Source organism: Psammomys obesus, unplaced genomic scaffold (genome assembly GCF_907164565.1).
Source record: "Psammomys obesus unplaced genomic scaffold, mPsaObe1.curated_primary_1811, whole genome shotgun sequence".
NCBI lineage: Eukaryota > Metazoa > Chordata > Mammalia > Rodentia > Muridae > Psammomys > Psammomys obesus.
The window spans coordinates 7,967,316-7,981,331 of record NW_026596155.1 but is presented as its reverse complement, the minus strand read 5'-3'; positions in this window follow the sequence as shown (position 1 = coordinate 7,981,331).

Below are 14,016 nucleotides of genomic sequence, written 5' to 3'. Positions count from 1 at the left end.
AACTGTAGGTGATTGTACTTTAATAGTTTAGTGGGGGGGGGTTCTCAAGATTTTCCATATACAAGATTATGTCAACTCGGATATGCCAACTCTCGTCCTCTCCTAGGACTAAGTTTCTTGGTACTGGAAGGTGCTAGACAAGCTTCCAAAGATGGGGATCAACCATCCTGTGCATCTATGATGCCTGTGAAGCACAGCAACAACTAGTGTGGTTTGACAACCTTCTAAGGCTGTAGTAGTGGCACACTGAGTAGCTCTCTAGTTGGACTTACTTGGCAAAGAGCCCATGCTTGGTACTAGAAACCTAACCGGCTATCCAGGGCTAGTGACATTGTTGGTGTTGGAGGAGAACCTACAAACCACCACTTTACTAAATCTGTGTCTTTTCTTCTATTTTCTTTCCTAATTGCTCTGGAAAAAAACCTGCTAGTACAATGTTGAACAAAGTTCCGGAGTGGACAGCCTTGTATTTCTGCTCTTTGGAATAAGCAACTCGTATTTTCTACCAGTAAACATCATGCTTGCTGTGGATAGATGCTCTTTGCCATGGTGAGGGTGTTTTATATTATTCTTAGTTTGGCAAATATGCATGTATTTATTGTGAAGTGATTTTGAATTTTTAAGAAATGTTCATTCTACATCTCTTGTGATAGACTTTGTTATATACTCTGTTGACATAAAATACATTCGTTAATTTTTGACTGTTAAACCAAACTTGGGTTTCTGTGATAAATTCCACATAATTAAATTGCATTTACACATGGGATTTTTACACATGGGTTAGTTCAGTTTGTTAATATTTTTTTGAGGGTATGATTTTCATTTTTGTGATACTTTTCTGTAATTTTGGTGTTTGGACAATACTGACCCTATAGACTGGGTTAGGTAACTACATCCTATTTTAGAAGAGCTGACCAAGAATTACTATTAATTCCTTCTAAAAATTTTGGCAAATTTTTATTTGAAAAAAAAAAAAAAAACAATTTGGCCTAAGCTCTTTTTCTGGGTAATTTTTGATTCTTCATTGAGGTTTAGTAGTCTGTATCTAAAGACAGAGCTTATTATCATTTGCTATTTTAGCTAATGGCTTATAATTCATTTCACTGTGGCAGTTGGAGAACATACTTTGCATGATTTTAGTCCTTTCAAAATAATTTGCTTGAGGTTAGTCAACCACATGATCTACCTTAAAGAATGTCCCATGTATACTTGAGAGGAATGTGGGCTCTGCTCTTGGTGGCCAGAGTGTTAGAAGCCTGTTCTAACTGTCCACATGTCACCCTTTGACAGGTAATATAAGGAAATACTTTTTTAGTGTATCAATGAAATAAGTATTACTACCCTTGCCCCATATTTCTCGTTTTTTTTTTTTTTTTTTAATTGAGAGGATTTACATAGTGCTGTGGTTTTTAGGAACATATATACAAGTTATAAACATTCTTGTATTCTTCAAGTGGACACTTTCTGGTTTTTTTGTTTTGTTTTGTTTTGTTTTGTTTTGTTTCTTTTTCTGGGGACAAAACCCAGGGCTTTCTGTATGCCAAATATACCCTGTAAACTGAGGTACAAAGCAAACCCAGCCTATTTTGGGTTTTTTTTCTCTAATAGTGATTTGGGCCTGGCAGGATGGCTCAGCAGGAAAGGCTGCTTCCCGCCAAGGCTGACGACTTGAGTTCAGACCATGGAACCTGTGTGTTAGAAGGAGAGGGCCGGCTTCTGCAGGTGGTCCTCTGATCTGCACGCATACATACATACATACGCATGCACACAAACACACACACACACACACAGAATTAAGGGGGAGAAAACTGTATTCACATGACAAGCAGAACAGAAGTAGAAATGTGAATTTAAAAGTTGGAAAATTGTGTGATGTGAGGCTTCAGATACTTTAGTTCATTATCTAATTTACTTCCTAACTTTCCCCAAGACTCCTTTCAACTTTGTTTAAAAATTTTTATTCTGTGTGTGTATGCATGCATGTGTGTTTGCATGTATGTGGGTGTATATATGTGGAGGGGGGGGTATGCATGTATTTGTAAGTGCACATGGAGGCCAGAGGTTGATGGTGAGTGGCTTCTTTTGCCATTCACTTCGTTCACTGAGGCAGGGTCTCTGCCTGGACCTGGAGTTTGCTCATTCAGCTAGTCCAGCTGCTCGGCTTGCCTGTGGGTCCCACCTCCACCTCAAGAGTTCTGGTGTAGTGGGTGGCCATCCACCTGGTTCCCTGTGTGTGTCCTGGAAATCTGAACTCTGGTCTTCTAGTGTGGCAAGTGATTTATCCATTGAGCTGGCTTCCCAGTCCTACTCCCTTATCCCTATCTATCCCTTATACCTTTAGCTTTTAAAACTGATTAGAAATATCTGACCTGAAAAATTCTAGCTGTCAGCCACATCACACTAAAAGAGCATATTTACCAGTGCAGTTTTAAAATCTAAACTACAGTGTCTCTTTTTTTATGCTGATTTGAAAAGAGAGGATTTGATTTCAACTCTTATTTTGTTTTTTTCTTCCCAATGTTGCCTGCAAGGTAGAAAGCAATTCTGCATAGACTTAAAGCCATTGATCAGCCATTAAAAGCAGATAAACTTGTTGTCATATGAATTCATTCAGAATTGAAAAAATAATAAATCATAGCTTTTATTATGTTTCTGTAGCTTCAAAAAAGAATCTACTTTCCATGAGAAGGCTAATCATTTAACAAATGTGTGTTGCTTTGGGAAAACAATGTTTACATATATCATAGTCATAACCTTCAAATTCCAAAAGAATAAAACCCACCACACTACAACCCACTGAGTACACAATAAAAGTTAAGCTGTGAGTAAACCATGTCACACATGCATACTATATAACTTTTTGAGACAGGTTCTCAATACATAGCTCAGGCTGTCCTTAGACTTATGATGTAGCTTCAGCCTCCTGATTCCCGGGTTACAGCTGCGCACCAGCATGTTAGCAATACTAGTTACTATTTTGAAGGCGTTCAGTAGTATTGAGGACACAGATGTTGAGCTCCTGGTTGTAAGAACACTGCTTAGTGTTTTCTCAAATTTTACTTAGAACAGCTGTTTGTATGCTTAATTGAAGGTGATTTTTTGTTAAATTTCTCATTATTCAGTGACAGTTGGAAATAGTGTTTATAACAATACGTGGACAGTCTCTAAAAATATATGTCATGTGTCTTAGTTTGGGTTTTATTGCTGTGAGGAGACAACATGACCAAGGCAACTCTTATGAAGGAAAACATTTAATCAGGGCTGGCTTACAGTTTGTCCATTATTGTCATGGTGGGAAACATGGCAGTGTCCAGGCAGACACAGTGCTGGAGGAGGAGCCGAGAGTTCTACATCTCGATCTGCAGGCAGCTGAAGGGGGCTGTGTGCCACATGGAATGTAGATTGAGCATAGGAGACCTCAAATCCTACCCCTACAGTGACAGACTTCCTCCAACAAGGCCATACCCCCTAATAGTGCCACTCCCTGTGATCCAAGCATTCAAGGGGGGGGGCTTTGGGGGGGGCATACCTATTCAAACCACCACATCATGTGAGTAGGTTTTTTAAATACTAGTTCACACATTAGATGTAAAATAGGAAACTCTCAGCTATTGGTAAACATGTATGTATGTATGAATTTTTCTGTTTTTATTAGTTCAAAATTTTCATAGAATTTATTTTGATCATATTAACCCCTTTCCCATTCCTTTCCTCCTTCCTCTCAACTTTATGTCCTTTCTTTCCTTTAAAACCAAACAAACATTCCCGAGTAATGAGAACAGGGACTGTCTCTGACATGAACTCAGTGGCTGGCTCTTTTATCACCTCTGAGAGGGAGGAGCAGGCCACAGAGGAAGACAATGCAGGGAGTCCTGATGAGACCTGATAGGCTACTGTCCTATCAGTGGACTGGGGGAGGGGCATGAGAGGAGATGAGGGCGGGAGAGCTACAGCTGGGACACAAAATGAATAAACTGTAATAATATAAAAAAATAAAAAGTAAAACAACAACAAAAACAAGTACAGTTTGCTTTCTGTATTCGCTTGTACAAATGGCCTTCACTGGAGGAGTAGTCAACTGACTGACTCTCCTGGAACCCTCAGCTGCCAGGAGCTCTCGTTAGGACTGCGACTTCATGCCTACCTTCCCTTTCCATGCTGCAATTTTGTCTGGCCTTAGTGTGTGGAGGTCTTGTGTACACTGTCACAACTGCTGTGAGTTCACATGTGCAGCTGCTGTGTTCAGAGAACATAATTTCCTTGCAGTTACCTACCTTCTGCCCTATGGCCCCTGATCCTTGCAAGGAGGGAGTGTCAGAGAGAGTGTGATAATACGTCCCCATCTACATCTGCCGGCTCCTGCTTTGTTTTTGTTTCTCATCTGGTATTCTTCTAATTTTATAGACTTCACTATTATTCATATTTATCCAGGTGTTCACTTAACATATATGTCTCATGTTCAACTACTGTGTGCTTACCGATCTAGTCAAAGACCCTGGGGGAGCAGGGCCTGAAAAAGAAGTGGACTACATCGGGCAATTCATACTCTGAGGGTTAAGAAGAGCCATCTGAGAAAAGTGTACAATCACAAGGACCAGCTCCACCTGGCAAAAACATGTTTCTCCATAGAGCCACGTAAACAAAGAACAGTTGCCAGCTGTAAGAAATAGCCTGCAGTATGCTCACTTCTATCTGCTGCACCTGGGGGAGCTTGAAACCACATTCCAAAACCAAGTCTGTGTTTTGAAGAAATAGAGGTCACAAGACTCTTGGGTTTTTTTTGTCTGTTTTGGAGTTTTCTCACAAGCACTCAGAATTCTCACAGGACTCTATATACTATACTATATACTATATAACACTATATTTTCTATCACCAGCTTCATCCCTGCCCTCAAGTGATCAAATAAATGTCAAGAGATGTGCCTCCAATCTGGTTTTAATGCAAATCCCTTAGACTCTGCCTTGGTTTAGGTAATAATGACTTGTTGCTTATACTAAATCACATCTTCATCAGATTTCAAAGCCCTTTAAAGGACTCCTTGAATGATGGCTATATCCCAGCAGCTCCTCTGGGTACTAAAGACATATCTGTGAACCCCAAGATGAAAGTCACTACTTCCAATCTTCCTTCTGCCACTGGAATATAAGGCTCTCTGCTGGGGTAAGCCATTCCTAGGCTGCAAAGACCCGGGCTTGGCTTCAGAGAGTGTCAGGTTTAACAGGAAAAGCTCAAGGCCAGCACCTGCCTGGAGGCCCATGCGTGGGAGCTGAACGACACAGGGCTGCTTCTGGAACAGAAGTTGGTAAAGCTATCCTAACTTGTTCTGCAACTGAAATCTCTGGAATTTTGAGCCTTGCTTGTGAAGAGCTAGAGACACACTGCAGCAGGAAGCATGCAGTCTGCATCCTTGAGAGGAGAGTTCTGACTAACCCAATTCTCGAAAGCCTCTGCAAGCCACTGGGGAAAACTACCCCTGGGGACTCTGTCCTGAGAGACCGTGGCCAGGAGCATTGCTGAGAGTGGGCAGCAGCAACTCTCCGAAGCTGTCTGAACAAAGCCCAGCAGAGCATGGTGGGACTTGTCCTGGAACTTGTCTCTAGGAGGCTCATGTGCAAAGATGTTCGTTTTGGATTCCCATGGTTTCAGAAAATGAGTAGGCCAAGTGATGGTGGCCCATGCCTTTAATCCCAGCACTTAGGAGGCAGATCTGTGAATTCAAGGCCAGTCTGGATTACAGTGTGAGTTCCAAGAGAACCAGAGCTACACAGAGAAACCCTGTCTAAATAAATAAATAAATAAATAAAAAATAAATAATAAATGAGTAAATAAATAAGTAAATAAATAAATAACAACCTCAAAAAAACCAAAATAATAATGATGATGATTAATAATTCACCATTTTCTTTCATGGAGATTATATTGTAGTCATACATGTTTTGTTTGTTTTGGTCTTCACAACATCTCTCTGAGGTGAGCTGAACAGTATTTTAATTTGTTACTAATAGAGCTTGTGTGATGCTGGTATTTGTTAGAGCTAAAAGAGCCATCTGTGTCATGTCCCATAATTCCATCCTGCTTCCATGAACTACACTCTGTAAGCGTAGAAGTTTTCAAAGAAATGTAAGTTCTACCTTATTGAACATCTGTAGAGTAAATGGCATAAATGTAAACTGATGGCATGCTGATTTTAAAATCATGTCACTTCAAGATGCCTTAAATAAAATAAAATAAAAAGTCTAAGTTAGAATTGCTTTGTTTAGATCTGGCTTGACATTTATTTAACACCTGACTTATAGCGAGCCTGTGGGAACTGGGCTTCCTGTAGTTAAATGTTCAAATCCTGTGCATTAGCATGGAACTCCAGGCAGTACCTATCCTGGATAACGTATTAGCTGCTAAGTAAGGGAAATTCTTATGCCACCTGCTGCCTCTTGTAAGGTGTGTTATCACCCAACTCATTTTCTAAGTCAACATACCAAAGGGGCCCTTAGTAAATTCTGGGGCTTTGCACATTTTCAGCTGAATAAACATTTTATGAGGGAAAACCCTTCTTTGTGCTCGTTCTTCATTTTAACGGATGCCTCAGAAGATGATTTTTCCCTTTGAACTTTGTTTCTGCGAGTTACGCTTTTATTAGCAAAAGTTACTGACATTCAAATATGGATTTGTCTTTGTTATAAACTTATAACACTTTTTTCATTGCTGATAGTAAGTTACTTGCCAAAAAAAAAAAAAAATTAGGTATTGGTCTAAGCATGCCAACTTCTAGAAAGAATTGAAATGAGCAAGAATATGCTTAGGCTTGCATAGAATAAGCCAGATGTGGGAAATATATCTAGTTGACAGAAATGACAGCGATTCCTTTATAAATCTACCGGTACCAGCCAGACACGTGATATTAATCTGCTTGACCTTTTGTCCCACTACAGGATTGTATTACGGTTTGAATGTGAAGTTTCTCCTGAAGGGTCAGGCATTGAAGGCTTAATTCCGAATGCAACACTGTCCAGAAGTGGGGGTTCAGAGAAGTGATTGGATCGTGAGGGCCAGGCCTTCATTAGCAGATGAATCTACTCATATCTTCATAATTTAATGGCATGACTGGCAGTGGTAGAACCAGGAGGTGGAAGGTAGCTGGAGGACATAGATCACTAGGTCATTCTGCTCCTTGATCTTTCTCTTTTTGTTTCTGCTTCCTGGAGGTGTTTTGTGTTCTATGGCTCTTCACTGAGCCTCAGGCCCAAGTGACTGTGGACTGAAACTTCTCAAACCATGAACCCAAAGAATCTCTTTCTTTTAAATTGTTTATTTCAGCCATTCTGTCATAGTAGTTGTCTTAGCTACTTTCCCATTGCTGCCATAAAAAATTCCTAGCAATGGGCTGGAGAGATGGCTCAGTCATTAAGAGCACCTGTTGGGGTTTTTTGTTTGTTTGGTTTGGCTTGGTTTTTCAAGACAGGGTTTCTTTGGGTAGCTGTGGCTGTCCTGGAATCACTTTGTAGACCAGTCTGGCTTCACAGTGATCCATCTGCCTCTGCCTACCCAAGTACTGGGATTAAAGAGTGAGACGCCATGGCTGGCTCACACCTGTTGTTCTTGATAAGGAACAATTAGGTTCAAGTCCCACGTGCACCCACGTGGTGTCTCACAACTGTCCATAACTCTGGCTCCAAGAGATTCACTGCCTTTTTCTAACCTCAGTGGGCACCAGGTATGCACAAGATATGCTTTTATTAGCAAAAGTTACTTCACATTCAAATGTAGATCTTGTCTTTTGTTATAAACTTATAGCACTTTTCATACATACAAACAAAACATAAAAGTGAAATAAATCTAAAATAATTAAAAACAAAATACCTAGCAAGGGCTGGCAAATGGCCCAATGAGTAAAGACACTTGCCACCAACTCTGGTCACCCGAGCCTGGTCCACTAGGCCTCATGGGGTGGAAAGAAAGCTGACTTCTGAGAGCTAAGCTCAGACCAGCACATGTGCTCCATGTCATTACAATGAAAGCGATTTAAGGGAGGAAGGACTTATTTTGGCTCACAGTCTGAGGGATACTCCACCGTGGTGGAGAAGTGAAGGTGTAAGGAAATTGAAGTAGGCTGCCCACATTTTGTTCATAGTTAGGGAGAGCAAGGAACACTAAATCCTGGCTAGTGTTTTATTTATGTAGCCCAGAATCCTGGCCCAGATAATGGTGCTGCCAGAAGTTAGGCATCACTCCACCTCAATTAACCTAATTGACATAATTCTTCACAGGTGTGCCCAGAGACACCTAGGTGTCTCCTAGGTGATGCTAGATCTTGTCAAGTTGAGCAGTACTGTTAGCTACTGCAGCATTGAAAGGCTGGGAATACAGATGACTTGCCATGGACAAACAGTTCTTAAAGTGTGTCTACTCAAGTGTTTTAGCTGGTAAGTGTGTGTATGACCATGTATATGGAGTTGTCACTCAGGACTCCTTAGATTTGTTTTTTGAGACAGAGTCTCATCCTGGCCTAGAGCTTACCAAAAAGGCTAGGCTGGCCAGCCAGTGAGCCCCAGGGACCCACATGTCTCTGATTCAACCATCATGTCAGCTATTCCCAGGCATCAAGTGAGGAAGACAACCCAGTCTTTGCCTGTAAAGAAACTGCTTTTATATGGACACAGCCATGGGTAGATAATAGTAACACTGGTGCCAGCTTCACAGAGGGTTGAGCTCAGGTGATTGATTATTAATTTGCTGGATCAGAAGGAACTTTTCATTCTTGATAAAAGGAAAGGCAGATGTGCAGTCACCCAAAGAGATCTACATCTGTTTGAGAACAGTCAAAAACTTAAGGATATAATATAGTCCATGTAGTGGGAGAGATGGGAGAAAGTTTAGGGAGAGGGAAAGAGACACAGAGACAGGAGAGAGACAGAGACAGAAAGAGACAGAGGAAGAAGGATGGAGGGAAGGAAGGAGGGGTAAGAGTTACTACACAGGCAAGTGGAAACCAGACTGTGAAGGACTCAGGGATGTTTCCTTCTGTGCAGGGATGGGAGACCTGAGCAAGGGACTGACTGGAGCAGGTTTTCACATTACCTCAAGCATTCTTTCTGTTTGTGGTGCTAGGGACTACACCATGGCCTCACTCATGTCAGGCTAGTATTAGCTCTATCACTGGGCTCTATCCCTACTCTGCTACTTAGAATTAGTCTTTATTTGGATTAGTTATAAAACGTTAATGCAGACTCATTTATTTGTTTGATTCAGTAGTACGGCATTAAATTGAGGAAGGTAGCAGTTAGGAATGCCCTACCTAGCTCCAAGGAAGACAAAACAAACAAGTCTCAACTGTATAGAAGCCATTGAAGGAGCCCAGAAATGGGACAGCTGTTTAGTCAGGAAAAACTAGTTTCCTTAAGCAGGTATTTTAAAATCTTTCTCCCTGCACCCCACCCCCAAAATTGGAAAGCATTTCTTTGTGTGGTTTTTCCACACTCTAAACTATGTCCATCTGTTATAAAGTCAGATTTAACTGTGTCGGAGAAAGGGAAGCACATTCCTTTACTTTCTTCTAAGATTGCAAAACAAATGAAGCTGGAATTGGAAGCACACACTCTGCATTTGACTTTACAAGGTCATGCTGAGGTGCGAGCTCCATCTTCTTGGGTGGACCTCCCATCACCTTGGAGTGGTGAATGGCTCCAAGGGTTGGAACTGAGCCCTCAAGTCACCGTGCATTACATCCTGGCATTCAGTAAGCCACAGTGGCTCTGTAAGAACCATTTCGTTGAAGGAGTCAAGCGTCTGCTTAAACACAAACTTCTCTCCAAGGGATTTATTCAATTCCTTCACCTGTTTGGTTGTATTTTCCTATATAGTTCTTTATTTTACATGAGCGCTCTATTTGCATGTACACCTACCTGCATGCCCAGAAGAGGGCATCAGATTTCAGTATAGATGGTTGTGAGCCACCGTGTGGTTGGAATTGAACTCAGGACCTCTGGAAGAACAGACAGTGCTCTTAACCTCTGAGCCATCTCTCCAGCCCTTTCCTGCAGTTCTTTAAGAGATTTATTTTGTTCTTTTAAGGCCACTATCCTTTTCATAACCTCAGATTTAAGATTGTTTTCTTGTGCTTCCAGTGTGATAGTATCTGCAGGACTTGCTGTGGTAGGATAGCTGGGGTTTGGTGGTGTGATATGGCCCTGGGTTTTGTCGCTGGTGCTCTTGCGCTGACCTCCAGCCATTTGGTTGACTCTATCTATTATTAGCAGGCCTCTTAGTCTCTGATGGTAATAGGTCCCTGGGGTTGTAGGTTGATCTACGCTGGTGATCCTCAGTCCTCTGGTTTTCCTGCTGCTTCCTGATTCGTGCTGGGCCTCAGATCCGGGTGGATTCCGGGAAATGGTGCAGGCCAGGGAATGGGTGTGGGACACACAGACAAAGCGGAGCACAGGGGGCCCTGGGCCGACCTGGCCACTGTTGCTGTCAGGCTGTGGCAGGCCAGTAGATGGGGAGGGGTCTGGGCAGGGAGGCTCTTACCTGCTGCTCCCTTATCCTTGCTGGTTTCAAAGATCAGGGTGTGTCCCAGGAGTCGGCGGAGGCCAGGGAACTACTGCTCCCTGATCTATGCTGGTCTGGTCTCGGGAGCAGCAGATCCGGGTGGGTCCCTGGAAACACGAACTGCTCATACTGGCACAGTGACAGCTCTTTCAAGTGGCTAGGTGATCTCAAATTGCTGAGCCTCAATGTTTCTTCAGCTAGACGTGGCATCAGAAAGGAAGATGAGTGAAAATTGATCTATAATGTAAAATAGATGGCAGAGCCAACAGTGGTGGGAGTGCTGCTGGTTGCTGTTCTGCTTTAGATGCCCGCCGCTGGCAGCAGCCATTAAGGAAGAGAACGGTGCCGACTGTCTATTGATCCCACTAGCATCTACTCAATGAACATGATTCATTCCTTGACACTCACTTCCTGATAGATAGGATCAAAGTCACAGCGATTGAGTGCCGTAAAGGACCAGTGTCTCTAGCTGCTGCATCTATTTCTCATCAGGAGATTGGTTTCAGCTGTTACATAGCAGCTGGGTGAAAGTTACATCGTGACTGTGCTTGGCTACAGGGACATCCATTCATGTCTCTAAAGCTGCAATGGACCCCAGACTGTCTGGACCCCCATGAAAATATAAGACCAGCAGCTTACGGATGAGTAGTGATTCCACATTTACACTTTAGGAAGACTGAAGCTTATGGGTACTTAATGTCAGCAATCTCTAATTAGCATTCTTCAGGTAGAAGAAAAAACTTGGAAATAGCATGAGCATTAACATTTCTAAACAGCATCCCATTACGTGCTTCAGCACTGTCTCCTAACCAGCCCTTTCATCAGAACTGTGGCAGAGGTGAAGGATTCGTGTCGGATGTCCGCCTGTCCTTCATTTCTGCGGCTTCACAGGTCCAGGTGGAAATAGTAAATAGCAGCTGGGGAAGCGTCCAGCAACACCCACAAGGACAAGAGAGGACAGAAAATTTCTAACCCTCGGACCCTCTAGTCTATCACCAAATTGCCAAGTGCTGATTGTTTCCCGAGGCAGCACAATTGCAAACAGATCTACCCATTTCAAGCTGTCTTTCTTGGACCAGTTTCATGTGTGATGTGACATTTTTCTATTGTGCAAACAAAGACACTGATTTTAATTATGTGGAAATAAGCCGAGCATGGTGGCACACTCGGGAGGCAGCAGAGTGTGTTCAAGGCCAGCCTGGGTACAGAGTGAGTCCAGTACAACCAAGGCTACACAGAGAAACCCTGTCTTGAAAAAACAAACAAAACAAAACAAAACAAAAATTATTCGGAATTGATGTTTACTGTGAGCTTTTACGAAGAGTAATTATTTCATTGAAATGGGATCTAAAGAGTACTTCCTCATCTTTAGGAGCTTTCATTTGGATGTGAGTGTGTCTCATCACTGGAGTTCAATAGAAGAAATCTGTGCATTAGGTTCCATTGGTGGAGATTTGTATCATGTTCCCAGATTACAGCTTTCTGCATCACTTGTAGTGTTTGCTTCACAGTTGCTGACTTCAAGGCTTTGCTCAGCTCACTTCCTCTCAGATGTATTACTGATATCATTACGCTCTGAGTGTGCTCGGACACATTAGCTAGCCATTGCTTCCTAAGAGAGTGGACTTTGCCCTCCGTCCAGGTGAGAGATTCTGTCTGTATTCCCTTTGCAAATCAATAAAGCACAATGTCCTGTTCATGGGAAGCATTCAAATAAAAGTTAAAGGAAATAAGTTGCACACAAATAGATGACTTGAGACAAAGGAAATTGTTCTGCCATCTCTGAAAAATAGCAGGTATTTTGACTTACATCATAGGATCAATGTGCAGTGGTAGAAGAATAATCATAATTTTCTATGAATTTATCATAGATAATTCAAAGAAAAAAAAGAATCCCCCTCTGGATCTCTCTGTGATGTGTCTGCATAAAACCCCACTGTTTTGCTGACAGTGTATGGGCCAGAGCTGCCAGCTGCCGCCCCCATTCCAGGATCTATACGGCACTAATGTTTTACAGATTTCTCATGTCCATTCAATAGCTTCTCTTCAGAGTTAGTATAACCTTAAAATTTAATTAGAAATCAGAGCAAAGGTCAATGGCTGCCACGCTGTCTGGACTCGGGCAGGCTGAAAATGATTATGTTTTTTCAACATGGATTGCTCATTTTAAAGGAGTACTGGGAACCAGTCACCGTGTGAGGCCAGGTGCCTTTCTCCATCTGCTGCTCCTGAGAGCTGAAGCTGCTTCATCAGCACTGATTAACACGCTCTGACAGGGGCAGGTCTCTTTAGAAATTAGTTTAAAGGATTGAAGGCATTACTGAAAGGTTTCTAGAACCCACCTCAACTTGACTTCTGCCTTTGGTCAGGAGGTCACGAGGGTGCTAACAATCCCCCTGTGACTCTATTCCTATCAGGATTTGACTTTTTCTGTAGAGGCTTATCCCTCCCTTAATATATTTTTATCCTTTTATCCAGTAAGTCCACTTCCAAGAATTTAACAGAATGAAATTGCTAGATATATATTCAGTTATCTGTGTATGAATCACTTGTTATAATGTGATTGCAATACCATAAACCTGGGAGAAGTCAATATTCTTACATAAGAGGCCAATTAAATAATAACACAACTATGGTGGAATAGTTTGCGATCACAGTTACTTAATAAGGTTAGAAAAATATGCATTATGTAATATGAAGCTTAAAAAGCAAAATAAAAATGCTTATGCATCTTTGGATTTTATAAAACTATCTTTATAAGCATAATTTTTAGAAAATGTATTTATAGTTGGTTGGTAGATCATAGATGCTTTTGAATACTTATCCTATTTAAACCTATCTGTATGTTCCAGGTTGTTTATAATTATGTGAAGAGTTAAATAGCAACAATAAACCAGCCCAACTACAGTTTTAAACCGACAACCAAAAGACAGAGATTCACATACAAAAAAACTGTAGGAACATCCTTATGAGAAAGTGAATGTACATGTGAGAAGCCAGAGTGATGGGCTCAGAGGATGTCAAGGCACCAGGATGCAAAAAGGAATGCTCACAGATTTGAGCCACCTCAGCCTGAGAAAGGAGTAACAATTTCATGTTAATTCCAACTCAGTACTGAGCTCAGTGCTGAGTACCTATGAGGCATCAATACACCTTTAATGTGGTAAGGAGTCACTTGTGCTTGGCTCTGACCGTGGGTGCAGAGGAGCCAAGAAGAGAGGCGCTTGGTCAGCAGGTGGAGCCAGCTGATAAAGGGAGGGCATGAAAGCTGGGATGGAGGCCGGGAGAAGAGGAAGTAAGCCAGTAGAGAGAGGAAGAATAAAGTTTACTTTTAGGAACACACAATCATGGGAAATGTAGGGATGAGCAAAAGTGGAGCCCAGAAACCAGGACATGTCTGTCTGTCTGTCTGTCTATCTATCTATCTATCTATCTATCTATCTATCTATCTATCTATCTATCTATCTATCTAT